The 27,775-nt window shown below is 48.4% G+C and overlaps 1 long non-coding RNA gene across 1 annotated transcript; it reads right to left on the bottom strand.

Annotated features, from left to right (window-relative positions):
• Positions 1–24,627: 24,627 nt before the first annotated feature.
• On the bottom strand, positions 24,628–27,746 carry LOC125544621. Its single transcript, XR_007299575.1, has 4 exons — positions 27,398–27,746; positions 26,825–27,205; positions 25,602–25,764; positions 24,628–25,124 (listed from the first exon to the last, which is right to left on the bottom strand). It is a non-coding gene; the product is annotated as an uncharacterized LOC125544621 (long non-coding RNA).
• Between the last annotated feature and the right edge of the window lie 29 nt (positions 27,747–27,775).

Here is a 27,775-nt window from a genome sequence, read left to right as displayed (position 1 = left end):
CCCGCGCAGGCCCGCCGGGGCCCAAGGCCGGCCCCCGCGGCCTGAGCTCCTCCGCGCCCGCGCCGGCTACCCCGCCGCCCGGTGGCCGGAGTCCCTCGCCGCCCCGCCACCGGCCACCTCCGCCGCCGCCGCGGGCTTCGATGCCAGCCGCCGCAAGCCGTGCTCCGCCGCCCCGCCGCCCGTTCCGACCGCGCTGCCATCGCCGGGAGCGCCGCGGCCACTCCGGCCATCCACCGCTACTCCGGCCGTCTCTCCCTTCTCCAACTCCGGCCGCTGCCTCCGGTGAACAGTGCGCGCACCGGCGAGCCTCGGGATCCGTGCCGACGAACTCCGGATCTGAGATCTATTTCCCGACGGTTGACTTTTTCTCTCGAAACCCTAGCCCAAGTGCCCCTGTTCGTAGCCTCGTAACTTCGCATACGTAGCTCCGATTCATGCATATAGCATATCAAAATGTTCGTCTCAGAGAGTACATCATTTCATTCCATTTCATCATTTTCATTTGAGTTCATATTGATGCCCGAAATGCTGTTAGAAGAGGGTTACTTGAGTTAATTGTCAGATCTGCTACTTCATCTTAGACATTTGTCATTTTTGCCATGATTAATGGGTGCATGATATGACCTGATGCTCTACATATGTTTTGTTAAGGGTTTTTTCATCTTTCCAGAGGTACAACCCATGTATTTTTGTGATGTGTGTAGTGCCTAGTGCAAGCTTGCAAAGTGAGGCACTCGGTAACTCTGTTTTCAGGGACTTAGTAATTTCACCAAGTCCTAGGATTGTTTAGTTCATGATGCCATATGTTCATGTTGTTTCCTAGTGATCCGTGCCTTTTTTGAGGATGATCAGTAAAGGAGTTTTGTTAATATTGTAGTGCTCTATCCATCCATGTCTTTTTTTGCAATTATGGAGCAACCTAGCTTGAGTCAATCGAGCTCTACTTTTGCTTCGTTGTGAATCTGGGCAGATTGTCAACTCGTTTGCAATTTTGCCGGTGATGTTGTAGTTGATCCGTGCATGCTATGCCTTTGTTCTTGCCATGTCTAGATTGAATTTTGTGCCTTATTAATGGATGTATGCTTGTCTTGCCATGACTTGCACCATAGTGAGTGCATCGAGCTTGTTAACATCCCTACTTGAGTTATGTTTCAGCATGTGTCAGTTTTCACTAAGTCTGAAAACTGATTATGTTTTTGCTATGTTCGTGTGCTTGTTAGTATATTTTCCGATCCCTTTTGGCTCAAGGTCACTAAGGGACTTTTCTTAACCTATTTGAGTAGCTCCATGCCATGTTTTAATTTGTCATGTTCAGGTCCTATAGCATGTTGTTTTGTTGCTCCGAAGAGGGCTATATGATCTGAAATTTCAGACAAGTGTTAATTTCACTAAGTCTGAGATCTGTTTACTATTTGTGTTTTTGCCATGCTTGTTTGAACCTGTTAATGGATGAATTGGCCGTAGCTCAGTGCTAGACTTTTGTTAAGCATCTTGAATGATTCCCTGCCATGTATTTTGTTGCCATGTTTGAGTGCTGTAGCATGTTCATTTCGTTGCATTTAGATGCCTACTTGCTGTAAATCGCAGACCGGTGACAATTTTGAATCGCTTGCCATTTCCTAACCGTAACTCCGATTCCAATGATTTTTATATTGTTTTCAAGAGATTTCATCCCATCTTTCCAGTGGCAAACTTGGATTTCCAAGTTGAGGCCAGGTTCATGTATTTCCTGTCATATCTTGTATATGCATCCCGCATCGCATCCCGCATAGCATATCATCTTTGCATCGTGTTGTTTGAGTTTGCTCGTGGTTGATTGTATCCTTGTTGCTTGTTTGTCTTGTTTGGGTAGAGCCGGGAGATGAGTTTGCTAACGAGGAGCCCGTTGAGTTTGCTTTCGAGGATTCAGTCAACTCTGACAGCTTTGCAGGCAAGATGATCATACCCTCGAAATCACTACTATCTTTGCTATGCTAGTTTGCTCACTCTTTGCTATGCCAATGCTACGATGCCTACCATTTGCTTGTCAGCCTCCCAAATTGCCAGGTCAAACCTCTAACCCCCCATGTCCTAGCAAACTGTTGATTGGCTATGTTACCGCTTTGCTCAGCCCCTCTTATAGTGTTGCTAGTTGCAGGTGAAGATTGGAGACCGTTCCTTGTTGGAACATTTATGTACTTGTTGGGATATCATTATATTGCTATGTTATCTTAATGCATCTATACACTTGGTAAAGGGTGGAAGGCTCGGCCTCTCGCCTAGTGTTTTGTTCCACTCTTGCCGCCCTAGTTTCCGTCATATCGGTGTTATGTTCCCGGATTTTGCGTTCCTTACGCGGTTGGGTTATAATGGGAACCCCTTGATAGTTCGCCTTGATTAAAGATTTTCCAGCAATGCCCAACCTTGGTTTTACCATTTGCCACCTAGCCTCTTTTTCCCTTGGGTTTCCGGAGCCCGAGGGTCATCTTATTTTAGCCCCCCCGGGCCAGTGCTCCTCTGAGTGTTGGTCCGAAACTAGAGTCCTGTGCAGCGCCCCCTCAGGGAAACTCGAGGTTTGGTTTTAGTTGTATGGAGAGCTCATCTGACTGTGCCCTGAGAACGAGATATGTGCAGCTCCTATCGGGATTTGTTGGCACATTCGGGCGGTGTTGCTGGTCTTGTTTTAACCTGTCGAAATGTATTGTTGTACCGGGATACCGAGTCTGATCGGAATGTCTCGGGTGGAGGTCTATTCCTTCGTTGACCGTGAGAGCTTGTCATGGGCTAAGTTGGGACTCCCTGCAGGGATTGAACTTTCGAAAGCCGTGCCCGCGGTTATGGGCAGATGGGAATTTGTTAATGTCCGGTTGTAGATAACTTGAACCTTAATTTAATTAAAATGAATCAACTGCGTGTGTTACCGTGATGGCCTCTTCTCGGCGGAGTCCGGGAAGTGGACACGGTGTTGGAGTAACGTTTGCGCAGGTTGCTCTCTAGTTTCTCGCTCGCGCCTTGCCTCCTCTTCTCGCTCTCTTTTGCGAATAAGATAGCCACCATATATGCTAGTCGCTTGCTGTAGCTACACTTATTTTTACCTTACCCTTCCTATAAGCTTAAATAGTCGTGACCGCGAGGGTGCGAGATTGCTGAGTCCCTGTGGCTCATAGATTACTATTACACCATATGCAGGTCCAGGTGATTCCGCTCCAGGTGACGCGTATGAGCTCAAGTGGGAGTTCGACGAGGACTCTCAACGTTACTATGTTTCCTTTCCTGATGATCAGTAGTGGTGCCCTGTTGGGGGTGATTGGGACCGTGTCGCATGTTGGGTTATCTTCTATTTTGTCGCCGTAGTTGGGCCATGAGTGTTTGGATGATTTATGTTATTTATGTACTTGATTGACGTGGCGAGTATAAGCCAACTATGTTATCCCTTTTTCTTTATCTATATTACATGGGATGTTTGTGATATCGATGACTACCTGACTTGCGACATATGCCTTCAATGCGATTATGCCTCTAAGTCGTGCCTCGACACGTGGGAGATATAGTCGCATCGAGGGTGTGACAATGGGTTAGTCCCACAAGGAACAAACAAGGATATCCATAGACATAGAGTGATGCACACACAAGATGATGTCCATGAAAACTTTTAGGTTACCTTGTCCCTTGTCTTACCAACAAGAGGGTTTGTGACTCCTTGAACTAGTGCAAGATGTGGAAGTTGATTGCACTTGTTCTTGCCAAAATGATAAGAGTGAAGTATGTTGGCGGAGTCACCCTCAAGAACTCTTTAGTTCTTCTTCTTTTGGATCCACACCATCTTGATGGGAATCCTTGGAGTTGTAGTCATACCTGATGAAGTGGAACTTGAAGTGGTCTTGGGAATCCACTTGACCAAGGTCTTAGGAGCTTCTTCAAATGCATCAATTTCCTCTTGAAGCTTGTCCTTGCCTTTTTGCTTGTAGTCTTGTGGTGGAAGATCATCTTGAGCTTGTGTCCCCTTGAAGGAAGTGTCATACTTCTCTTGTTGAGGAACAAACTTTGTCTTGGGGTATTGATCTTCTTCCCACTCAACTCCATTGGCATTGAACTTTCATTCAAAACCAACACCTTCATTCTTCCGGTGCATTCCTTGCTTGCGCACAATTTCCTCGAATTGCTTACTCCCGGCAAGGCTTTTGTACACTCCTTTCTCTATAATTCCCTTCAATAAGCTATTTTCTTGCTCAAGTGTAACTTGGCTAAGAGAATCATTAGTGGAATCAAGAGAACTACTAGAAGCAACAATATTGGATTTAGCATGATCATTGTTACTACTAGAGGAAGAATCTTTCTTGTTCTTGTTACTAGACTTGACTTGAGGCATGTAAGTGGATAAGAGTAAACGCTTGGCAATGTAAGAAGAACTTTTCTTACGGAGATCATCATTGATTGCCTTTAAAAACTCATGCTCTTGCTCAAGATTGAGCTTTTCAAAGCGTAACTTCTCATGAGCTCTTAAAAGTTCTCGATGATCTTCGAAGATAGTTTCATGAGCTAACTTAAGAGTGTTTAGTTCTTTAGTTAGAGCCTCAATCTTCTCCTTATCATTTTCATCCGTTTTATCTTGATTAGCATGATTAATTGACATTTCATCATAGTATTCATCACTAGAGTTGTCAACAAGTAAATCATCATCACCTAACAAGTCATCTTCATCACTATTAAAATCAACATACTCGGGGTGTGTTACCTTAGGACCTTTGGCCATGAAGCATCTTCCAATTCCTTCATTTGGTGATTCGAATATGTCGTAGGAGTTGGTTGACACAAGTGCTAGACCGGCAACACCTTCATCTTGAGTATATTCGGAATCGGAGTGATAACTTCTCTCGGAGTGGTCGTGGGAGTCGGAGCCGGATACCCATTCACCAACATGAGCTTGATGTCTTCGTTTTGTGTAGCTCCTTGATGATTTTTCCTTCCTTTCCGAATCCTTGCTTCTCTGTGAGTATTTTCATTCATAACAATCATCTCTACTCCTTCTCTCTCTTGGTGGTGATTCTTCTCTTTTGCTTCTTCTTTTTGGAGAGTCTTCTCTTCTCTTGTAGGGAGCCGTACACTCATTGGAATAGTGTCCGGGTCTTCCACAATTGTAGCAGTTTCGCTCTCGACTAGAAGATCTTTTGTCATTGTAGGACCTTGACTTGGAGCTTCTATCTTTGCTTCTACTCTTGTAGAACTTGTTGAAGTTTTTCACCATTAAGCTCGATTCTTCATTGAAGTTTTGTTTCTCACTTGATGATGTAGGGGCTTCACATGAGGCTTTGTAGGCACCACTTGATTTGTTGTGAAGTTCCTCTTTATCCTTAAGTGACATCTCATGAGCAACAATTCTTCCAATCACCTCCGTTGGCTTGAGATCTTTGTAATTGGGCATCATTTGGATCAATGTGCACACGGTATCATATTTTCCATCCAAGGCTCTTAGAATCTTCTTGATGATGAATCTATCGGTCATCTCTTCACTTCCTAAGCCGGCAATCTCATTTGTGATGAGAGCAAGCCTAGAGTACATTTCAGCGACACCTTCACCATCCTTCATTTTGAACTTGTCAAGTTGACTTTGAAGCACATCCAATTTGGATTCCTTGACGGAGTCGGTACCTTCGTGCATATCAATCAAAGTGTCCCAAATTTCCTTTGCATTCTCAAGACGGCTGATTTTGTTGAATTCTTCGGGGCACAATCCGTTGAAGAGAATATCACAAGCTTGAGCATTGTATTCCAACATCTTCAGCTCATCCGCGGTAGCTTCACGGTTTGGTTCTCTCCCATCAAAGAAGTCACCTTGCAAACCAACACACACAATAGCCCAAACGGCGGGGTTATGTCCAAGAATATGCATTTTCATTTTATGCTTCCAACTAGCAAAATTAGTACCATCAAAGTAAGGACCTCTATGGTGATAATTTCCCTCGCTAGACGTCATACTCTCCTAGGTTGTGAAACCAAGGCTATGACCACCAAAAGCTATGGAAATCAAAGCAAATGGAGACCGAAGCTCTGATACCACTTGTAGGATCGAAAGTATGTCTAGAGGGGGGGGTGATTAGACTACTTGACCAAATAAAAACTTAACTTTTTCCCAATTTTAGTTCTTGACAGATTTTAGCTATTTTAGGAAAAGTCAAGCAATCATCACACAATTCAAGCAAGCATGCAAAGAGTTTATTGGCAGCGGAAAGTAAAGCATGCAACTTGCAAGAATGTAAAGGGAAGGGTTTGGAGAATTCAAATGCAATTGGAGACACGGATGTTTTTCCCATGGTTCAGATAGGTGGTGCTATCCTACATCCACGTTGATGGAGACTTCAACCCACGAAGGGTAACGGTTGCGCGAGTCCACGGAGGGCTCCACCCACGAAGGGTCCATGAAGAAGCAACCTTGTCTATCCCACCATGGCCATCGCCCACGAAGGACTTGCCTCACTAGTGGTAGATCTTCACGAAGTAGGCGATCTCCTTGCCCTTACAAACTCCATGGTTCAACTCCACAATCTTGTCAGAGGCTCCCAAGTGACACCTAGCCAATCTAGGAGACACCACTCTCCAAGAAGTAACAAATGGTGTGTTGATGATGAACTCCTTGCTCTTGTGCTTCAAATGATAGTCTCCCCAACACTCAGCTCTCTCTCACAGGATTTGAATTTGGTGGAAAGAAGATTTGAGTGGAAAGCAACTTGGGGAAGGCTAGAGATCAAGATTCATATGGTAGGAATGGAATATCTTGGCCTCAACACATGAGTAGGTGGTTCTCTATCAGAACATATGAGTTGGAAGTGTAGATGTGTTCTGATGGCTCTCTCCCCAAGTGAAGAGGAGGTGGAGGGGTATATATAGCCTCCACACAAAATCCAACCGTTACACACAATTTACCAATCTCGGTGGGACTGAATCAACAAACTCGGTCGGACCGAAATAGTAAACCTAGTGACCGTTAGAGATTTTCGGTCGGACTGACATGCAACTCGGTAGGACCGATTTTGTTAGGGTTAGGGCATAACGTAATCTCAGTGAGACCGATTACAAAAACTCGGTGAGGCCGATTTTGGTAATTAGCTAACCAGAGAGTTGGTCAGGCAAACTCGGTGGGACCGATTTGCTCTTTCGGTGAGACCGAAAAATTACAAAAAGGAAACAGTGAATTTACATTGCAATCTCGGTGGGACCAATCCGCTCTTTCGGTGAGACCGGAAAGTTACGAAAAGGAAACAGAGAGATTACAATCCCATCTCGGTGAGACCGAGATCCCTATCAGTAGAACCGATTTGCTAGGGTTTGGCAATGGCTATGACAAGTGAAACTCGGTGGCGCCGGATTGAAAGAGTCGGTAAGGCCGAGTTTGGCTTTAGGTTTAGGTCAAATGTGGATATGGGAAAGTAGTTGAGGGTTTTGGAGCATATCACTAAGCACATGAAGCAAGAGGCTCATTAAGCAACACCTCATCCCTCCTTGATAGTATTGGCTTTTCCTAAAGACTCAATGTGATCTTGGATCACTAAAATATAAAATGAAGAGTCTTGAGCTATTGAGCTTGAGCCAATCCTTTGTCCTTAGCATTTTGAGGGATCCACTTTCAACATCCATGCCATGCCAATCATTGAGCTTTCCTGAAATAATCATCTTGGAATAGCATTAGCTCAATGAGCTATATGTTGTTATGAATTACCAAAACCACCTAGGGATAGTTGCACTTTCATCTTCCCCTTCTCGTTGTTTTCCCCTGCCGTCAGCAGGCGTGTGGCGGCGAGGTTCTTCTCCGAGACATTGGGCGTGTCGAGAGCTAGCTCGTACCAGGCAGGCGGCGAAACGGCCTTGGGCTTTCGCGGCGCCATAGGACGGAAGCTCGGAAGGGGATTGGAGTAGATCTGGAGATTTCGAAGGCAAGGAGCGAGAGAGGGGATCTAGAGTAAGACAAAGGAAAGCAATGAGGGCAAGCGTTGCCCGCACCGGCCTTTTGTCACATGGGCAGTTGTCGAGGCAGCATGGGGAAGCGGAGACACCCACGTCCAATCAGTCGCCATGCGCTAACCGTGGCCGCAGGCTGTTGGGGCCCGTGACGCTCCGCACTTGCCCTTCGACTTCGACTCGAAGCCAAGCCTGAGTGTGCCGTGTGCCCGGGGGCTACTGTCGGTGTTCTGGGAACGAGGGTCCGTAGACTTGCCTGCCTGCGGCCTGCGGCATGGTGTCACTAGCGGCCCTGTACGACCCATCTTCACCAGCAAACACTCAAGACCCTCGCGAGGGGCCAAGCCTCACGAGGCGGACGACGCAAGACCTCCTTAGGGGTGGCCTCACCAGGCTGGCTCGCGAGGGGCGGAGAGAACAAGGCAAGGGACACCTCGCGAGGTTTGTGTGACGCAAGCCGTGACGACTGGAGCCAGGCGGGCGCCAACGCGCGCAGTGTCCTCGTTTCCTCTTTGGTGCTAAAGGGGCAAGCGCAGGCGAGGAGTCTCGAGGCATCAGGCAAAGATTTCCATATTGGTGCACAAGACCAAGACCAGCAGGACAGCAGGAAGGAGGTCATAGTGGAGCCCAAGACGATGTCACCACCAGAGCCTTTGGCAGGCAAAGACTAATTTTGTCAGGATAACTTGTACTAGTTGTCTCCCTTCGGATTTGGCCGTTGTGGGATCCCTTCCCGCTCAATATTTGGGAAGAGGACCAGGGCCTCTATAAATAGGATTAGCCACCACCATAGGGAGGGGATTCGGATCTCAGCTCATCTGATCTTGGACTGGATCCATTCCACCAAGGAAACCACATCAGCTCACCAAGCACAAAAACACCTCTCATCGGGAGGCTGTTCTTCCCTTGTAACAGTTCATCCTCACCCCAAGAGGCAATCCACCAGACCACACTGGAGTAGGGTATTACGCCACAAGGGTGGCCCGAACCAGTATAAATCTTGTGTCTCGTGTTCTTTGGGTTCGTCGAGCTAGGCCGTGAGATCGTCGAGTGTGCGAGCTAGAGAGGGGGAGAGATATTCGTGCGCACCCCAGTGTTCGAACCTCAAGGGTTTTGCCGGAACCCGAAATCTGACAAAAGTCCTATCATTTTTGTTTTTCTTCTTCTTAGAAGAACTGGGTGCATCAACATTAGTTCTCTGATAATCTTGCTCAATTCTCTTAGGGTGGCCCTCAGGATACAAAGGTGCCCGAGTCATTTTACCCCCTCTAGTCACAACTCTAACATCATTATCATTGTTGTTATTATTTAATTTATTGAGTAAGTCATTTTGACCTTTAAGCACCTGTTCTACTTGAGTGGTAACCATAGAAGCATGTTTACTAATAAGTTTAAGCTCACCTTTAACTCTAGACATATAATCACTCAAGTGTTCGCTCATATAAGCATTACATTTCAATTGTCTACCAACATAAGCATTGAAGTTTTCTTGTTTAGCAATAAAATTATCAAACTCATCTAAGCATTGGCTAGCAGACTTATAATGAGGAATATCACCTTCATCAAATCTACGGAGAGAATTTACCTTTACTACCTGTGTCGGGTTATCAAGACCATGTATTTCTTCAATTGGTAGTAAATTCTTAACATCTTCAGCTTTAATACATTTTTCTTTCATAGATTTCTTTGCCTCTTGCATATCTTCAGGACTGACAAATAGAATACCACTTTTCTTCGGAGTTGGATTAGGAGTTGGTTCAGGAAGTGTCCAATCATTATCATTACTCAACATATTATTCAATAGCAATTCAGCTTGATCAACAGTTCTTTCCCTAAAAACACAACCAGCACAACTATCCAGGAGGTATGTGGAAGCATCGGTTAGTCCATTATAAAAGATATCAAGTATTTCATTTTTCTTGAGAGGATGATCAGGCAATGCATTAAGTAATCGGAGAAGCCTCTCCCAATCTTGTGGGAGACTCTCTTCTTTAATTTGCACAAAATTATATATTTCCCTTAAGGCAGCTTATTTCTTATGAGCGGGGAAATATTTAGTAGAGAAGTAATAAATCATATCCCGGAGACTACGCACACAACCAGGATCAAGAGAATTAAACCATATTTTAGCATCACCCTTTAATGAGAACGGATAAAACTTAAGGATAAAGTAATAACGAGTTTTTTCATCATTAATGAACGGGGTGGCTATATCATTTAAGTTAGTAATTTGTGCCACAACAGTTTCAGATCCATAGCCATAAAAAGGATCAGATTCAACCAAAGTAATTAACTCATGATCGACAGAGAAATCATAATCCTTAACGGAGATACAGATAGGTGAAGTAGCAAAAGCAGGGTCATATTACATTCTAGCATTCAAAGATTTTTCTTTCAGCTTAGCTAATAGTTTCTTAAGATCATATCTATCATTGCAAGCTAAAAAGTCTCTAGTAGTTTATTCATCCATAACATAACCCTCGGGCACAACAGGCAATTCATATTTAGGGGGAGAATCTTCATCATCACTTTCATCAATATTATCAGTTTCAATAATTTCATTCTCTCTAACCCTAGCAAGTTGTTCATCAAGAAATTCAACTAATGGCATAGTATTATCAAGCATAGAAGTAGTTTCATCATAAGCATCATGCAAAGCAGAAGTGGCATCATCAATAACATGAGACATATCAGAATAAGTAGCAGGAGTAGGTGTCGCAAGTTTACTCAAAACAGAAGGTGAATCAAGTGCAGAGCTAGATGGCAGTTCCTTACCTCCCCTCGTAGTTGAGGGAAAAATCTTGGTTCTTTCATCTTTCAAGTTCCTTATAGTGATCAACTGATATAAATCCCAAGTGACTCAAAGAACAGAGCTATTCTCCCCGGCAATGGCGCCAGAAAATAGTCTTGATAACCCACAAGAATAGGGGATCGCAACAGTTTGCGAGGGTAGAGTATTCAACCCAAGTTTGTTGATTCGACATAAGGGGAGACAAAGAATATTCTACAGTATTAATAGTTGAGTTGTTAATTCAACTGCACCTGAAAGACTTAATATCTGTAGCAAAGTATTTAGTAGCAAAGTAATATGGAAGTAACGGTAGTAGTGGCAAAAGTAACAGTATTGGTTTTGTAGTGATTGTAATAGTGGCAACGAAAAAGTAACTAAGTAAAGATCAATATGTGAAAAGCTCATAGGCATTGGATCAATGATGGATAATTATGTCGGATGCGATTCCTCATGCAACAGTTATAACATATGGTGACACATAACTAACTCCAGTTCATCAATGTAATGTAGGCATGTATTCTGAATATAGTCATACGTGCTTATGGAAAAGAACTTGCATGCCATCTTTTGTCCTACCCTCCCGTGGCAGCGGGGTCCTATTGGAAACTAAGGGATATTAAGGCCTCCTTTTAATAGATTACCGGACCAAAGCATTAACACTTAGTGAATACATGAACTTCTCAAACTACGGTCATCACTGGTAAGTATCCCGATTATTGTCACTTCGGGGTTAACGGATCATAACACATAATCGGTGACTATACACTTGCAAGATAGGATCAAGAACTCACATATATTCATGAAAACATAATAGGTTCAGATCTGAAATCATGGCACTCGGGCCCTAGTGACAAGGATTAAGCATAGCAAAGTCATAGAAACATCAGTCTCAGAACATAATGGATACTAGGGATCAAACCCTAACAAAACTAACTCGATTACATGGTAAATCTCATCCAACCCATCACTGTCCAGCAAGCCTATGATGGAATTACTCACGCATGGTGGTGAGCATCATGAAATTGGTGATGGAGGAAGGTTGATGATGATGATGATGGGGACGGATTCCCCTCTCCGGAGCCCCAAATGGACTCCAGATCAGCCCTCCTGAGAGAGATTAGGGCTTCGTGGCGGCTCCGTATCGTAAAACGTGATTAATCCTTCTCTCTCATTTTTCCCCAAACGTGAATATATAGAGTTGGAGTTGAGGTTGGTGGAGCATCAGGGGGCCCACGAGGTAGGGGGCGCGCCCCCACCCTTGTCGACAGGGTGTAGGCCCCCTGACGTAGATTCTTTCTTCAGTATTTTCATTTGTGCACAAAATAACACCATGGCAATTCTACTGAAAACATCGTCAGTCCGGGTTAGTTCCATTCGAATCATGCAAGTTAGAGTCCTAAACAAGGTCAAAAGTGTTTGGAAAATTAGATACGATGGAGACGTATCACCCATCTTTCACTGATAACGATTGAACAGTGAAATATTATTTGGGGAGCGAGCTAGTGTGCTTGAGACGCCGGCTGTGGACTGTAGCCGACGCACCTTCTTGCATAAGCCATAGGCGTACTATATATCGATGGTGCTCCAGGATATTTTGTGCTGCATCTCACACGGTTGGTGATAATAAACTGTGTGCAATCTACTTGACTTTTCGTCTTCATTTGAATTACATAATGGGGTCACAGCGGCAATGGACGGTGCTTGAATTGCTAGAACTTTTATCTGCAGTGAACTTGCAACTATATGTGTGTCGTAAAAGAATTGAAATTATACAGGGTTCGTTTGAAAATTTTATACATTAAATTGGTTTTCTAGCCATTTCAGGTGCACAATTCAAGATTAAACTACATGCACATGCTCCGGTGCACCAACATGGGTGGTAAAATCATATATGTGTCCATGGGTTTATGCTTATTTCCCATGCAAGAAATGGGGATGAAATTCGAACAACACAGCACCGCGGCTCTCCAGCAAATGTCGACCTACTTGCTTTTGTAATTCTTGTAAATCCAAAATTCGTCCAAAATTCATGAAACTTGGCATGCTATCATGTAGCGGCATCAACATGCCGTGGTAAAATTTTTGTCCCATTAGGGGCAAGTTTGGGTATAAGCTTCTCATAAACCAGACCTTCTCACAACAAGTGTGATGGTTTCGGTAGGGAATGTTTCACATTTCTGGACGAAACGATATCCATTGCCTCTTCTTGGTTTCCAATTTTTTCCTATTGTCAACATAGAACAACAGGAGTGTTTTGTCAATTTTTTTGGATTTTTCGGTGTTTGCTTGGACATTTTTATATATTAACTGAGTTTTCTATGCATTCATGTGCATAATTCAAATTTGAACTACAGGCACATGCTCTAATGCATATAAATTAGTTGAAAATTCAAATCTATGTCCTTGGTTGCCTGCTTAGGTCACATACAAGAAATGGGAATGAATGTCAAACACCCTGCCATCGTCACTCGGCGGCAAACCTTGAGATACGTGTTTTCTTAATTCGAGTAAATCAAAAACTCGTATGAAATTCATGAAACTTGGCATGCTATCATGGAGCGGCATCAACATGTCGTGGTAAACTTTTCGTCCCATTTGGGGCCGGTTTGGGGATATGCTTCTCACAAACCAGAGATTCTCATAACAAGTGTGATGGTTTCAGTAAGGAATGTCCCACCTTTGGGTACGAAACGATATCCATTGCCTCTTATTGCTTTCAAATTTTTTCTCGTGTCAACATAGAACAACAGGAGTGTTGTGTCAATATTTGGTATTTTTTGGGGTTCGTTTGGACATTTTTATGCATTAATTGAGTTTTCAATGTATTTATGTGCATAATTCAAATTTGAACTACATGCACAAGCTATAATGCAGATAAATTGGTTGAAAATTCAAATTTGTGCCCTTGGTTGCATGCTTAGGTCTGTCGGCGTTCTGGGAACGGGGGTCCCTAGATTTTCCTGCCTGCGGCCTGCTGCGTGGCTCAAATGGGGGCCCAGCGCGGCCCATCTTCATCAACACAAGGCTCAAGACCCTCGCAAGGGGCCAAGCCTCGCGGGGCGGACGACACGGCGCATCCTCAGGCACAGCCTCATCAGGCTGGCTCACGAGGAGGCGGAGAGATCAAGGCAGGGTACCTCGCGAGGTGCCCATGATGCAAACCGTGACGACTCGGGGCGCCAGGCGGGCGCCACGCGCGCAGCGTCCTTCTTTCCTCTTTGGTGCAAAGGGGGTAAGCGCAGTCGCGGAGTACCGAGGCATTAGGCAAAGGTTGCCATTTCGGTGCAACGAGACCAAGACCAGGAGGACTACGAGACAAAGGTCACCGTGGAGCCCAAGACGGCGTCATCACCAGAGCTTTGCGCAGGCGAAGACTGCTTTTGTCAGGATAGTTGGTACTTGTTGTCCCCCTTCAAATTAGCCCGCCATTGTTGGCTCCCTTCCCGCTCAATATTTGGGAAGAGGACCAGGGCCTCTATAAATAGGACCAGCCGCCCACATAGCAGGGGAGGTCGGTTCGATCGGAAAGAAGCAGAGTGAGAGAGAGAGAGGGGTGGCTGAACTCCTCCTAGCAGTTCATCACACCAGCCAAGGATAGACCCTCGCGAGGCTGTTCTTCCTTGTATTGTTCATCATCATCAGCCCCAAGAGGCAATCCACCAACCACACACTGGAGTAGGGTATTACACCACGACGGTGGCCCGAACCAGTATAAATCTTGTGTCTCTTGTGCAGTTCTTTCAGTAGTTTAGATCTTTGCGAGACGGGGAGGTAGAAGGCGTGATCTCCGCGCGCACCCCAGTGTTCGAACCTTAAGGGACTGCCGGAACCCGTGATCCGACATTTGGCGCGCCAGGTAGGGGTGCGCCGGAATTCGTCTTCCACCACTCCATGCCCCGTCGTGTCGTCATCACCATGCCCGGCGACCAGGAGGGCAACCCTGACCCGTGGGCTGCGTGGCCCAACCGCGCGGAATCGCTCGCCTCGGGCGACCCCGCGCCCCAGGCAGCTCGTGGTCCGCAGGGCACTACGGGCCGCGGGCGACGCGGACAGACTTCGGCAACTCTTACGCCGCGGTAGGCACGGTTGGCAGCAAGGGCTTCCAGTCACGCCGCGACCACGACACCCTACACCCACCGGGAGCAGGCGAACTCGAGGGCCGCGCTCACGGTGGCCCGAGAGCTGCTGCGGTGCAGACTGCTGGAGGGCGGCCACGACGTGCTGCTGGAGCGAGTGGCGGAGCTCCTAGGCTTCGCCGCCTCGGGGGCTTACCCCTTCTCCACCCAGCTCCCATCTCAAGCCCAGGGCGACCCGCGCGGGGGCTCCGCACGCGCCTGCGGACTCCAAGGCTACTCCGACGCCAGCGAAGCTGTCAGCACCGGACCGACGACGGCGCTGCCCCCGCCCCCGGCCCGCGAAGGCGAAGGACTCGGCGCGACCTGCGGCCCCGGAGGGCGGCCGCGCTGCCACCCCGCAGTAGGCATGACAGATGGGACCGCGTGGCATGCGGGGCATCACGGCGTGGCACTCGGGATGACGGCGACGGAGGAATACGTGCCCCTCATGATGGACCAAGGACACCCTCACGAGAACGGACAAGGCTCGCTCCTCGGCCCAAGCTGGGGGGACGAGGCAATGGAAGTTGAGCCCTTCCAGGAGCCACGGGACGAACCCGCTGGACACGCTGGAGGCAACGATTATCGGGCACCGCTAACTCTTCAGGGGCAGGTATACGCTAACCATGGATCGCAGGAGGGGCAGGTCACCGCGGCAAGCAGCTGCCCCGCTCCCACAGTCTCCTGCCCCTTGGGAGGAGGGAGCGGGGGGCTGCAGGAGAGGGGCCGGGATCCGACATCACCACCGCGGCGTTCGGAGCAAGGCATTCTCAGGAGATAGGCCCTCTACTGGGGAGGTGCCTCAGGGCCAGCCCCTGGCAGAAGACCCGTGGTCGTCGGGGGAACCGCTGGCAACCGCTCTACCCCATCGGGCGGCGTCCTGGGTTCCGGTCATTGCTGATGGCACTAGAGTGTGGCGCAAGGCGGGGCCCTCGTCTGGCGATATGAAGCAAGTCCAGTACCTGTGAAGAAGGCCCAGTGCCTGTGAAGCTCGCCGCCTCGTGACACTCTCACATAATAATGAGTGGGGTTGTACACGCCCCGGAGTCTCAGGGGTGCCGGCCTCAGGCCCTGGGGCTCCCTCCCACGCCCAGTGGACAGCACTTAGATCCGCGCTGGTGAGAAGACGTCCAAGACTAGATTAGGTGCCGGACGCGGCCTTTTGTCTGCTTTTCGTTGCCTTTCCCTTTGGCTGTAGCTTTTCCCTTGCTGGATTTAAGTTGGATTCGAATTTGAGATTTGCGTGTGTTCGGGGAAGGGGTTCTTATTCTCGCTCGTGCCATTTCTCGCGTTCTGGTTACTGCTTCGCCACAGCTGCTTCCCCTCGCGAGCCCCTCGCGAGTCCGGTCAGGCCTGGCTCACGCGCAACCTAGATTGCTGCTGTTGCTCCCTCTCGGAAAGATCTTCGAGCGCTTGTGGAGGTTGCCCCGTTCTGGAAAAGGCCCAGAGCCTATGAAGCAAGGCGAGTGCCTGTGAAGCTCTCGCGTTCTGGAAAAGGCCCAGAGCCTGTGAAGCAAGGCGAGTGCCTGTGAAGCTCTCGCGTTCTGGAAAAGGCCCAGAGCCTGTGAAGCAAGGCGAGTGCCTGTGAAGCTCTCGCGTTCTGGAAAAGGCCCAGAGCCTGTGAAGCAAGGCGAGTGCCTATGAAGCTCTCGCGTTCTGGAAAAGGCCCAGAGCCTGTAAAGCAAGGCGAGTGCCTGTGAAGCTCTCGCGTTCTGGAAAAGGCCCAGAGCCTGTGAAGCAAGGCGAGTGCCTGTGAAGCTCTCGCGTTCTGGAAAAGGCCCAGAGCCTGTGAAGCAGGGCGAGTGCCCGTGAAGCTCCCGCTCGGGAGAAGGCCCAGAGCCTGTGAAGGAGGCCAACGCCTGTGAAGTTTCTCATCAGCAATGATCTCACATCCTGAGGACCCAACTAGAGAGCACCCAAGGCGTCGCGCCCTCCTGAGGGCCGCCTCGGAGCCAGCGTGGAGCAAAGGTAAACCAGCCCACCGTCAGGCACACGCGCAATTTGACTACTACTGATATGATGGACACAAGTTTTTACATGAGGGGCTTCCCCTCCCAAAATGCTCTCACGACCATCAGGCCAAACACCTGAGTTCTATTCATGCAGGGTAAAAAGACAGGAGTAGTACATGGTTAGTCTAACAAATCCCCCAACGCATCCTCGGGGGCGCCTCCTGAGCTGTTGCTGGCATCACTAAACTCGCCCTCGTTGTCTGCGTCACCACCAGCGGCGTCGGGGCCATCCACCACACCGCCCTCGTCGGCAGCCACGATCACGTCGTCATCATCCGAAGTGAAGGCTCGGACGAGAGCATCCACGTTGTTCTCCACCCAATCCGCCAGGTCGCCTCGGACGGCCTGGGGAACTGGGGCGATGGCGGCATCAAAGTCGAAGTGGGGATCCATGTCCTGGAGATGGCTGAAGACACGGGAAAAGGCGCGCCTGAGCAGGGCGCGGCTCCTCTCCTCCACCAACCTGTCGGCCCTGGCCGACCGTGCCTCCAGCTGCGTTACCACAGTGGTGAAGAACTGCAGGTTGCGGGCATAGTTGATCGTGTGCGGCTCGCCGACGGCTGCCTCACAGATGTTGCCCAAAGCCGCGTTGGCCCTCTCCCTGAGCGTGGTGAGCATGGGGCCGTGTGCGTGCTCCAGGACTCGCCGCTGGCATATTTTGTCGGCATTCTGACGCTCAACGGCCTCAGCCTCCCCCATCCGCTGGCAAAGACGGAGCACCTCGGCCTGGGAGGCGGCCAACTCCTTTTGCGCTGCCTCAAGGGCGGCCCGGGAGGCGTCGACCCGCCACGTCGCCTCGTCCCGTTGGGCCCTCAGGGCTGCGGTTCTGCCCTCGGCTTCGACTCGGATCATCCCCAGCTTCCCCTCGAACTCACGCTCGAGGCCTTGGCGCGCCATCGCCACCCGACGACAAACCTCCTCCAGGACACGCGCTTCCCGCACGGTGACATCGTCTTCCGCCTACGTCACTAAGCGCTCCCTCGTCTCCAGCTGCTCGTATTCACGAGTGCGTTCGGCGGCTTCCAGCGTCAACACTTCTTCGCGCCTCTGGAGCTCGGCTGGGTCGCCGGAGGCCACCCGCATCGACGCAAGGGCCAGCTCGCGCAGCTCCACTTGCTCCTCCAGTGAGTGGCACCGGGCCAGGAGCTCGCGAGCCCACTCCTCCGCCGCCTCCCGCCACTGGTCAACTCTCCAGGCCTCCTCGGTGGCTTGGGATCGGGCCACTCGAGAGGCCTCCAGCGACGCCTTCGCCTCTTCGTCGTCGAGGTCGCGCTGACGGCGCGCGAGGACAATGGCGGCCTCCAGCTCGCACCTCCCTGCAGCCAGGCGCATGCCCTCAGCCTCCAGGCGTGCGTCTTTGTCAGCAAGCTCCTCGCCAAGCAAGCTCACCACGTCAGTCGCCCTTCGAAGGAACCCTTGGCGCCGAGCGCGGTGCTCCCGGGCGCGCTCAAGCACCTCTTCCACACCATCGTCTGCCCCAAGCGAGCGCCAAGGACCGTGGACCATCGCTCCCGCTCCGTGTAGGGGCTGGGGGCTAGCACCCTCGCGACGGCCAGGCGCGCCGCATCAGAAGCCCGGCCTGGAGCCAGCCCGTCCCCAGATGAAGGGCGCAGGAGGCGCCTCAACCAGTCGCAGTCCACGACCAGACGAGAAGCCCACGGCAGACTGGCTATTCCCCGAGAGGGCCCACGAAGGAAAATCGCGGGGAATGAAGGGCTGCGGTGCACCTCGGGATGGTCCACCCCTTCAGACGCCCTCACCACAAGGGCAGAGCTGCTCGGAGCATTTGAGGTTGGTAGAGGGGGCGAAGCCGAAGGAGGCGGCACCTCTGCTACTTCCGTGAGCTCGGCCGGAAGGGGCCTGCGGAGCAAGGATCAGTGAAAGCAACCAGAGGATCAGGAGCCAGAGAGGGAAGACTTACTCGTCAGTGGCGAAGTACTTCCTGCGCTTCAGCGCGCGACAAGCGAAGTCATCACCCAGGGCCTCCCTCTTCCTTCGGAGGGCCTCAAAGTCCACGCGGAAGCGGCCCAGAGAAGAGCGCAAGGATCGACCTGTCGCGAGGACGGAGCACCAGAGTGGTCCGCGTCAGGGGCGCCTGCCTGGCGCATGCCTTCCATTACCTCGCCAGAAGACGCGGCTGGGGCCTCCAAGGCCTCAGCCCCGGGCGCTGGGAGTGGCTGCTTGCCACCTTCAGCCGCAGCGGCACGGGCCTCAGGAGCTGTCCCCTCGCGAACGTCACCCGGCGCTACCACCTCATCAGGAGCCCCCTCGGCCTCAGGCGCCTCCTGCCTCCCTGCTCCGCCACTTGAGGAGGAGTCGCCTTGGCCGATTGGGAGATCAGTCACCACCATTGGATTCTCGCGAGGTCCTTGGAGGCCGGCGGGGCGCAGCCCCCACTCATCAAAGACGGGCATCTGCTTCACGAAGTCGTCCCTGCTCTAGCAGAGATACAGCAAGGCCCCTCCCTGCCGGACGTTGCCGGGGTTGGGGTCCCCGACCAAAGTCAAGAGCGTCGACTTCAGCACCGCAGGAGCCAGGTCTTCTTCCTGGAGCCTCATGTTATCCTCGCGCCCACGGAAGGCCCACATCCGGCGAGAGTGGCGCTGCAGGGGAGCGACACGGCACAACAGAAACTCCTTCACCACTTTGGGCGCTGTCACGCCGAGCTTCCTCAGGAGCGTGAAGCGGGTCCAGACGAAGACGAGCCGGGGGTTCTTCAGCGTCTCCTGGCCCCAACCCGAATTGGGGACAGCAAGCGAGGTCGGCTCCGATAGCAGGGGGCTGGGCACCCCTGCGTCCATGTACAACCACCGCTCGCGGAACTCAACCGCGGGCTGGGGGAGTTTGAAGTCAATCTCAGAGGCCTCGGTCTCAGGCTCGGCAGCAAAGCTCGCGCACGCCCAGCGTTGGGAGGGGTCGACAAGACGCAGCGAGAAGAAGTGGCGCAGCAAGGCAACCGAAGGAGGGATGCCCACCATGGCTTCACAAACGAAGGCGAAGACCGAAAGGAGGGTGATGGACTCAGGACTTAGATGCATCAAGTGGATCTGATAATGGGAGAGCACGGCATTGAAGAAATCGGAGAAGGGGGGACCAAACCCGCCCACAAGGCGTCGGTAAAACATGGGACCTCGGTTGCTATCCTGTCAATGGAGAAGTGGGACGCGGGCCAGGCCATCGTCCTCCCGCACTCGTTGAAGACGGTGGCCAGAGCCAAGTTGTCCCTGCCCAGGCACTCTTGGTTGAGTACGGCCGACTGGCCGACGACGGGGGCCACCGATGGCGGCGCACAAGACGAAGGCATGGGTTTCTCCCCTCTCTCCTTCCTCTTCGGAGTCATGGTGATGGGAAGGAGGGGGAAGATTCGAGTTTGGATTAGAGGCGGGAGCAGGCGTTCGAAGGAAGGAAGAGCAGGGGACGCTCGAGCAACGGGAAGGGGAGCGGCTGTGTGAAACTGCAAGTCCGTCCTAGCAGGGCACATAATAAGGAGGCGTGGGGGGAACAGTGCCGCCCACGTCCCATCGACCGCCACGCGGCGCCCTAGGCCGCAGGCTGTTAGGGCCCGCGGCGCTTCGCCCTTGCCCTTTCGCCTCTTGGCACGGCCAAGTCCATGCGCGCCTTGGGCCTGGGGGATACTGTCGGCGTTCTGGGAATGGAGGTCCCCAGATTTGCCTGCCTGCGGCCTGCGGCGTGGCTCAAACGGGGGCCCAGCGCGGCCCATCTTCATCAACACAAGGCTCAAGACCCTCGCGAGGGGCCAAGCCTCGCGGGGCGGACGACACGGCGCATCCTCAGGCGCAGCCTCATCAGGCTGGCTCGCGAGGAGGCGGAGAGATCAAGGCAGGGTACCTCGCGAGGTGCCCATGACGCAAGCCGTGACGACTCGGGGCGCCAACGCGCGCAGCATCCTTCTTTCCTCTTTGGTGCAAAGGGGGCAAGCGCAGCCGCGGAGTACCGAGGCATCAGGCAAAGGTTGCCATTTCGGTGCAACGAGACCAAGACCAGGAGGACTTCGAGACGGAGGTCACCGTGGAGCCCAAGACGGCATCATCACCAAAGCTTTGCGCAGGCGAAGACTGCTTTTGTCAGGATAGTTGGTACTTGCTATCCCCCTTCAAATTAGCCCGCCATTGTTGGCTCCCTTCCCGCTCAATATTTGGGAAGAGGACCAGGGCCTCTATAAATAGGACCAGCCGCCCACATAGCAGGGGAGGTCGGTTCGATCGGTAGGAAGCAGAGTGAGAGAGAGAGAGAGAAAGGTGGCTGAACTCCTCCTAGCAGTTCATCACCCCAGCCAAGGACAGACCCTCGCGAGGCTGTTCTTCCTTGTATTGTTCATCATCATCAGCCCCAAGAGGCAATCCACCAACCACAAACTGGAGTAGGGTATTACACCACGACGGTGGCCCGAACCAGTATAAATCTTGTGTCTCTTGTGCAGTTCTTTCAGTAGTTTAGATCTTTGCAAGACGGGGAGGTAGAAGGCGTGATCTCCGCGCGCACCCCAGTGTTCGAACCTTAAGGGTCTGCCGGAACCCGTGATCCGACAAGGTCCCATGCAAGAAATGGGAATGAATGCCAAACACCCTGCCACGGTCACTCGGCCACAAACATTGAGATATGTGGTTTTTAAATTCTAGTAAATCCAAAGCTCGTCTGAAATTTATGAAACTTGGCATGCTATCATGGAGCGGCATCAACATGCCGTGGTAAATTTTTTGTCCCATTTGGGGCAGATTTGGGGATATGCTTCTCACAAAGCAGAGCTTCCCACAACAAGACTGATAGTTTACGTAGAGAATGTCCCACCTTTGGGAACCAAACAATATCCATTGCCTCTTATTGCTTTCAAAAATGTTCTCGTGTCAACATAGAACAACAGGAGTGTTGTATCAATTTTTGGGATTTTTCAGGGTCTGTTTGGACATTTTTATGCATTAATTGAGTTTTCAATGCATTTATGTGCATAATTCAAATTTGAACTACATGCACATGCTCTAATGCATATAAATTGGTTGAAAATTCAAATTTGTGCCCTTGGTTGCATGCTTAGGTCTTATGAAAGAAATGGGAATGAATGTCAAACACCCTGCCACGGTCACTCGGCCACAAACATTGAGATACTTGGTTTTTAAATTCTACTAAATCCAAAGCTCATCTAAAATTCATGAAACTTGGCATGCTATCATGGAGCGGCATCAACATGTTGTGGTCAATTTTTGTCCCATTTGGGGCAGGTTTGGGGATATGCTTCTCACAAACCAGAGCTTCTCACAACAAGCCTGATGGTTTCGGTAGGGAACGTCCCACCTTTGGGGATGAAACGATATCCATTGCCTCTTATTCCGTTCAAAAACTTTCTCGTGTCAACGTAGAACAAAAGGAGTGTTGTGCCAATTTTTGGGATTTTTCGGGGTTTGTTTGGACATTTTTATGCATTATTTGAGTTTTCAATGCATTTATGTGCATAATTCAAATTTGAACTACAGGCACAAGCTCTAATGCATATAAATTGGTTGAAAAATCAAATCTGTGTCCTTGGGTGCATGCTTAGGTCCCATGCAAGAAATGGGAATGGATGACAAACACCCTGCCACTGTCACTCGGTCGCAAATATTGAGATACCTTATTTTTAAATTCTAGTAAATCCAAAGCTCGTACGAAATTCATGAAACTTGGCATGCTATCATGGAGCGGCATCAACATGCCCTGGTAAATTTTTTGTCCCATTTGGGGCTGGTTTGGGGATATGCTTCTCACAAACCAGAGCTTCTCACAACAAGCTTGATGGTTTCGGTAGGGAACGTCCCACCTTCGGGACGAAACGATATCCATTTCCTCTTATTGCTTTCAAAATTTTTATCATGTCAACATAGAACAACAGGAGTGTTGTGTCAATTTTAGTGATTTTTCGGGGCTCATTTGGACATTTTTATGCATTAATTGAGTTTTCAATGCATTTATATGCATAATTCAAATTTGAACTACATGCACATGCTCTAATGCATATAAATTGGTTGAAAATTCAAATTTATGCCCTTCGTTGCATGCTTAGGTCTTATGAAAGAAATGGGAATGAATGTCAAACACCCTGCCATGGTTACTCAGCCGCAAACATTAAGATACTCGGTTTTTAAATTCTAGTAAATCCAAAGCTCGGCCGAAATTCATGAAACTTTGCATGCTATCATCGAGCGGCATCAACATGTCATGGTAAATTTTTTGCCCCATTTGGGGCTGGTTGGTGATATGCTTCTCACAACAAGCTTGATGGTTTCGGTAGGGAACATCCCACCTTTGTGGACGAAACGATATCCATTGCCTCTTTTTGCTTTCAAAATTTTACTCATGTCATCATAAAACAACAGCAGTGTTGTGTCAATTTTTGGGATTTTTCAGGGTCATTTGGACACTTTTATGCATGAATTGAGTTTTCAATGCATTTATGTGCATAATTCAAATTTCAACTACATGCACATGCTGTAATGCATACAAATTGGTTGGAAAATCAAATCGGTGTCCTTGGTTGCATGCTTAGGTCCTTTGCAAGAAATGTGAATGAATGTCAAACACCCTGCCACCCTCACTCGGCCGCAAACATTGAGATACCTGGTTTTTAAATTGTAGTAAATCCAAAGCTCGTCCAAAATTATGAAACTTGGTATTCTATCATGGAGCGGCATCAACATGCCGTGGTAAATGTTTTGTCCCATTTGGGCTAGGTTTGGGGATATGCTTCTCACAAACCAGAGATTCTCACAACAAGCTTGATGGTTTTGGTAGGGAACGTCCCAGCTTTGGGGACGAAATGATATCCGTTGCCTCTTATTGCTTTCAAAAATTTTCTCATGTCAACATAGAACAACAGGAGTGTTGTGTAAATTTTTGGGATTTTTGGGGTCTGTTTGGACATTTTTATGCATTAAGTGAGTTTTCAATGCATTTATGTGCATAATTCAAATTTGAACTGCATGCACATGCTCTAATGCATATAAATTGGTTGAAAAATCAAATATGTGTCCTAGGGTGCATGCTTAGGTCCCATGCAAGAAATGGGAATGAATTTCAAACACCAGGGCACCGTTGATTGCCGGCAAAACAATGAGATACTTTGTTTTTATATTCTAGTAAATCCAAAACTCATCTGAAATTCGTGAAACTTGGCATGCTTTCATGAAATGGCACCCGACATGTTGTGGTATTTTTCATCTCCATTTTGAAAGAAGGCGCACTCGAATAACAGCCAACAAAGGCATTTTCAAAAAATAGTACTACACCACGGTAGAGCTTCCGTGACACACCAATGTGTCGGCATAGGGTACCTTTGCCGACATATAAGTTGTAGCTAACACCAATGCCGACAAAAGATGAAAGAGCCGGAGGACTTGTTGTGGGGAAAGGTATTGCCGACAGTTGTTTACTTCCCGACACTTTTTCAGTCGGTATACACCCTACCTACGCCGACAGATGTTATGTCCACATACACCCTACCTACGCCGACACTTTTTCAGACAAGATACACCCTACCTACGCCGATAGATAGCATGTACACATACACCCTACCTATGCCGACACTTTATTAGCCACATACACCATATACCTATGCCAACAGATAGTCTATCAACAAATACCCTACCTAGACTGACAGATATTGCCTTTGCCGACATATAAATTGCGGGTAAAGTGACGTGCAGCCAGAACAATATGCATATATATAATTATCTATATATACAAGCTCTAAGCAGATTCAATTATTAACCTCACAACCATAAGCAGGTTCAAGATGAACACATACTGTATAAAAATGAAAATATGTTCACAAACATGCATATACACCGAACGCAAGTTGACAAACACAACAATCTTGACAAAGCATAGTTTTGACCATCTTAACAATCACCCAGAACACACAAGTCACAAAAGGATGAGCACTATTTGCCGGTACGAGAGACTTCAGCTAGATGGTCTAGCTCCAGAACACACAAGTCACAAAAGGATGAGCACTATTTGCTGGTACGAGAGACTTCAGCTAGATGGTCTAGCTCCAGATCACACAAGTCACAAAAGGATGAGCACTATTTACTGGTACGAGAGACTTCAGCTAGATGGTCTAGCTCCAGACCAAAAAAGTATGTATCCACATGCACAGAGTGCAAGCTCCAAAATAGACGAAACATCAAATTATCTTGAAGACACATAAGGACCCATGATTACAGGTTGGTTGGTCCATAAGCACTGCAAAGTCATCACGTCCATGTGCACCTGGCTAAATGCCTGAATTTTTTCACAAAAATTTGTCAAGAAACTGGAGTCAATTCAAGTTGCTCAAAGCTCATATGTGGACTAACAAATATTTGATCAATAAATCCTCATGATATCATAGTTAACAATATAGTTTGTACAGAAGTTATAATTGGATCACATGGTACTATATAGAACTATGTTCCTGTGCTTGCACTTTTATCAACAATGAAGGCATTGACCATCCGAAACAGATTTCCTACAACCTAGTAGCTTATTTTATAGCCCATTACATAAGCATTCATTGAAGAAAAGACAACCTCTTTCGCAACCTCTCTAGATTTTCATGATTACGAGCAACATAACCATGGATACAAAAGGAAACCATGACACATATATACACAAGCAATTTAGTGTTAACACATAGGCTAGCCAACCTTGCCAAGTTACATTATAGAAACTGTTATGCAATAGCGTGTGAGCTAATTACTACTGAAACAAAAAATGTACCTAGTAGTTGCCCACTACAAGTCGTGGCCCTTGTTCCTGGTGAGGTAGCCATTCCATCCCCCATTCGTTTTCTGCTGCACGTGCGCAACCATGTTTCCCAGCAAGGTAGTCATCCATTCTATACCCATTGCTCATGCTGCATGCTGGCGGTCGTGGTTCTCGGCTATTGTCGGCATGACTAAATGAATTAGTAATTTGTTTCTCATCAGGCATTGTAATTATGACAACTATATCTAATCACACTATTTGCATCTATTTTTTACTCTAACCAGCGAGCGTGCATGTGCAATGCACATATAACCAAATGAAGATATTTTCTCATTCATCCTAGTCAAGAGGAAATTATTCAAACAAAATCAACAAAAATGTATAATAAATATACTACACATTCACAACATTGCATAGCATTCACAACTCCCTAAATACTCCATTCGTCCCAAATAAGTGTCTCAACTTTAGTACAACTTTGTTACAAAGTTGAACACTTATTTTGGGATAGAGAGTAATACAGAATTGCCAATAACCACAAACTACAAAGTCTACACTAAATAACCTAAAACTACAAAGTCCAAAAATAATATTCTGGTTTTTTCTGAAACAGTGAAAGAATAGTATATAGTTATAATTAACAAAAACATAATTTCTACAATATAAGCTTGAGACAGATAGAGGTAACTATCAAGGATGACATGTCAAATTACAATGTAGATAGAGCATAATGCAGTATGTAAAAATATTCTTATATGCAGAGTGATCCCAGGAGAAACAATGGCAAAGCACTGACTAGCAGGCGCTTGTATAACAAAGTAGGATCCCAGATCAAGCCACAAAGAAATAAAAAGTCCACGCAATATGAATCATGGAACGATGCAGATGCTGAGGAACCATCTTCCATTATCTAAAAAATAAGATAAGCATATGAATAGAACAAATGTAAGTTTTGGAGCCATGACCATTGGTGAGATCTCTAGTCATTGCAAACTTCACACATATCATGACAGCAGAAACAAAAAAAATGTTCCGATAGAACAATGTTTAGGCACTCGAGCATCCTGATAAAATTTAATATGCTAGAACAAAGGTAGGCAATTTTGTAAAAGTAATGGTTTCGGTGAAGGTCATATTAGTCCATGGAGTAACCACAACAGCAACCAATCAGTCCATGGAGTAACCAAAATATAACATCCACTACAGAGTGGCTGGGTAGGGAGCGAGAGGCAAACCTGAAATAGTGTTACCGGGCAATGGGGATGGCCTTGCGACGTTGTGGTTGTCGAACCATCGTGCCTGCTGAAGCTCCTTCTGCACCATCTCTTTTCCTTGCCTTTAGCAATCACAAAATTAAGCACAAGCTGACAATATCATAATAAATGAATTTTTCTTCAATAATAAACTAACTTGCATTACAGTTCTACAAGCAGTTAAGACAATAAAGCTATAGGAGAAGATTTGGTACATCTATGCCTTATGGTGAAGGGTGTCGCTAATGGTCAAATATATTACACTTCATCGAGAAACTTCAGAACACCGAAGCAAATATTTTTTATGGTACCAGCTTGAAGTTCAGATATCATTTTGTTGAACAACTATCCACCTGTATGACACTGCACATCAGAAAAAAGGAACCATCACACACTCTAAATAATTTATTAAAATGTCACATTAATTTATGGTACACAATATAAAAACTCCAAGTGTATGCCTAATTGACTTAAAGACCATTAGAAAATAAGGGTTGCGGCTCTTACACATCCTCACGTACAGATAAGGAAATCTCAGGATGATTTGATGCTTACCTCAGGGCACGGCGACGGCTGGCTTCGAGAGGGTCGCAACTCGAAGGGGATGGATCCCCAGCAGCAGCAGGTCCCGTTGCAGCAGGTCCGGCAGCAGCGAGAGCCCAAAGATGGAGCCCTGACAACAGCAGGTGCGGCAGCAGCGGGAGCCAGGAGATGGGGCCCCGACTGCAGCAGAAACGGGGATTGGCAAGGACGACGGCTGGATGTCGAGGGGGCGGCCCGAGGACGGCGACCGTATGTGGATCTCGGGGACGGCGATTCGGTCTTGGGGGGAAGGGGTGGGTGGATGTCGGGGTGGAGCTCGGGGGCAGGGGAATGCTAGCTCCGACACGACGGCTTGACGACAGGGTGGAACGCGTTAAACCCACCCCCCCC

The sequence above is a fragment of the Triticum urartu genome, chromosome 3, assembly GCF_003073215.2.
Source record: "Triticum urartu cultivar G1812 chromosome 3, Tu2.1, whole genome shotgun sequence".
NCBI lineage: Eukaryota > Viridiplantae > Streptophyta > Magnoliopsida > Poales > Poaceae > Triticum > Triticum urartu.
The sequence above is the reverse complement of the archived record's forward strand: the minus strand, read 5'-3'. Positions and strand labels throughout refer to the sequence as shown.